The sequence below is a fragment of the Sturnira hondurensis genome, unplaced genomic scaffold (genome assembly GCF_014824575.4).
Source record: "Sturnira hondurensis isolate 20B ecotype Veracruz unplaced genomic scaffold, ASM1482457v3 Scaffold0022305, whole genome shotgun sequence".
Taxonomy (NCBI): domain Eukaryota; kingdom Metazoa; phylum Chordata; class Mammalia; order Chiroptera; family Phyllostomidae; genus Sturnira; species Sturnira hondurensis.
The window spans coordinates 1,037,866-1,041,172 of record NW_028094936.1 but is presented as its reverse complement, the minus strand read 5'-3'; the positions used below and the strand labels follow the sequence as shown (position 1 = coordinate 1,041,172).

The following is a 3,307-nucleotide window of genomic DNA, read 5'->3' as shown; positions in this document are numbered from 1 at the left end:
TTTCTAAAGGCTCAATGTAGAACTTCCAGTACTAAGTTGAATAGAAGTGAAAGAGGGCATTCTTTTCTTGCTCTTAAACTTAGAGGACAAATTTCCAAATTTCAATACTGAGTGTGATGTTTGTTGTGTTTTTCATATGTCGTTTATTATATTGAAGTAATTTTCTTTTATTCTTAGCTTGTTCAGTGCCTTTATCATGAAAAGTTGTTGAAATTTGTCAAATGCTGTTTTAAAGTATATTTTATTGATTATGCTATTACATCTGTCCCAATTTTTCTCTTTTATCTTCTCTTGCCCTGTACCTTTCCATCCTCTAGAACTCCCCCACTCTTAGTTCATGTCCATGGACTGTACATATAACGTCTTTGGCTGCTCCATTTTCTATACTATATTATTTTTTAAAAATATTTTTCATAGAGAGAGGGAAGGGACGGAGAAAGAAGTGGAATGAAAAATCAATGTGTGGTTGCATTGGTATTCTCATCAATGCACCCAAACTTTCTTCATGAAAAGGTGAGACATACATTGATTTGTATTATTGTGACATTCATTGGTGGATCCAAATTCTGATTTTTTTTTCAGTAAGGGCTTTATATCTCAGAAGGCCATTGCTATTGGCCTCCAAATTTGGCTGACAATTTACTAATGAGATTCATAACCTTTGGTTACTCTGATATTTTGACATATTTGCCAGGTTATGAGACACATCCTTGGATCCCACAATAACTTCTGGATCCTGCACGGCTACAAGAACCTCTGGATCACTAAGAATTTCATTGAGTCCAGACATTTCTGAAATTCCAGGCATGTCCCTCCCATTCCAGGCAGTAATTCAGATATTGTACTAGGAAAGCTACCTGGGAAAGAGCCATACTGAACTCCTGAATGTCATATGCTTCTTCCTCCTTCTGGGCTCTCTCATGTTCTTCCTCAGCCCTCTTAACACTTTCCATTCTTTCTTTCATTTCTTTTTCTTTACATTTCCACCCATGTGTTATCTAATATTCTACAATGTATTGGGTTCTTGTTTGAACTTTTTTCAACATTATAATAGTATCTTCATCATAATCTAATTTACATTCAAGGGCAAGATCATGGGCTGCTTCCTCCCAGTGGCCCACAAATCTTTGTGATTTTCCTAGTTACTTAACAGGCTGATCTGAATATGGACTTATTTCAATAGCTCTGTCACAGTCTCAGATGGCAGCATTTGGATTCTGTAATTTGATGAAGACACTGGCTCTCTTGGCATATGGGATGCCCAAGCAAAGATTCAGCTTGATTACATCTGTGAACAAGTCAGTGGCTTTCTGTAGTTCACCATCATTTACAACATCAACTGCAGCAAATTTTTTATCATTTGCCTAATCCATCATTTCCTTGGTTATCTCTACATTTTCAACTCCAATTTCTTTTTTGTAAATACTTTATTTATTTGTTTTTAGAGAGAGGGGAAGGGAGGAGTAAAAGAGGAAGAGAATCATCATGTGTGAGAGAAAAATTGATCAGTTGCCTACAGTCTACTCAGAACTTGGTACCTGGCTCACAGCCCAGGCATGTGTCCTATTGGCAACTTTTCCATCCACAGGCCTGCACTCAATCCACTGAACCACACTATCTAGAACTCATGTCCCATTTTTGAGGAACATTGGAGTCTGATTCAATCACACCCTCATTGTCAATTTCTAGATCACTTTCCTCACTTCATGGGTTACCTTTATGTGTATCTCTGCCTTCTTACTTTTTGTTTTTTTTCTTTATTTTCTTCTTATTTAGTTTTATGAAAATCAGATGATATTTTACCTCCCATGCTCTCTATCCACTCCCTCAGGAAGTGCATTTTCTCAGTATACAGAATGCTGAGATCCTGCTCACCCATTTTTACAAAGGCCACAAGCTTACTTACTTCGGGAAATCCATGGTCGGGAGGTGGTGGGGCAGTTAAAGTTGCCAACTCCATGTAACCACGTGGAAGTGGACAGCTTCCATGAGACAGAACAGGCTAGAACTTTCATGGCCACGGGCTCCTCCCACCACCCACCAAGAATTTTTAACTGGAATTTAGTATGTCACATTATTTTTGCTGTACAAATGTCAATTGTACTCTCTTCTAATCTTATTCTTGAAATAAATAATAATGTTTTCATTTTCATTTTTATATTTTTAAAATTTCATTTTAATAACAGTTGACATATAATATTATAAAATGTTAGTTTTATATTAGAAAATTATTTAATTTATGAAGTAATCATCTAATAATTCATGTACCTCCTAGGACAATACATGATTACTGCAATATTATTGACTATGTTTACTATGCTGTACTTGACATGCTAGTGATGAGACTATTAATTTGAACATCTTAATACATTTACATTTATTACCCACTCCCCCATACTCCCTTCCATTGAGAAACTATCAGTTATTAGTGTCTATGAGTCTGTTTTAGTTTAGTTTGTTTGTATATTTTGCCTTTTAGATTCCAGATATAAGGAAAATCATATGGTATTGGTCTTTCTCTCTAACTTATTTTACTTAGCATGATACTCCAGGGTTTTACACACTGTCACAAAGGGTAAAATTTTCTTCTTTTTTACAGTCAAGTAGTATTCCATTGTGTAAATGTACCACAGCTTTTTGATTCGCTCATTTACTGATGGGCATTTGGGCTGCTTCTAAATCTTGGCTAGTGTAGATAACACTGCAAAGAACGTAGGGATGTATATATTCCTTTGAAATAATGTTTCATTTTTCCCCTGATACATTTCTAGAAGTGAAATTGCTAGGGCATAAGGCATTCCAATTTTTTATTTTTCAAAGAAACTTCTTACTATTTTCCTCAGTGGCTGCACCAGTCTGCACTCCTACCAACAATGACCAAATCTTCACATTTCTCTGCATTCTTACCAAAACTTGTAGGATTTTTTTTTTTTGTTTTTGATGAGAGCCATTCTGACAGGCATGAAGTGATAGCTCAGTGTTCTTTTATTTTGCACTTCTCTGATTATTAGAGACATTCAGAGTATTTTCATATATCTACTGGCTATCTGTAAATCTTTTTTGGAGAGGTGTTTATTCAGGTCCTCTTTCAGTTTTTATTCAAAAAATTTTTTTGGTATTGAGTTGAGTACTTTGTAAATTTTGAATACCAACCCATTATCAGATGCATTATTAGTGAATATATTCTCCCATTCATTTCCATTTTGTTGATTGCCTTTACTGCTGTACAAAAACTTTACTTTGATGTAACCCCATTTTATTTTACTTTATTATTTTTGTCCAGTTACAGTTGTCCTGCCTTTTCCCC

At 35.2% G+C, this 3,307-nt stretch overlaps 1 pseudogene; it reads right to left on the bottom strand.

Moving 5' to 3' along the window:
* Positions 1-611: 611 nt before the first annotated feature.
* On the bottom strand, positions 612-1,960 carry LOC118979360 (hsc70-interacting protein-like; annotated as a pseudogene).
* Between the last annotated feature and the right edge of the window lie 1,347 nt (positions 1,961-3,307).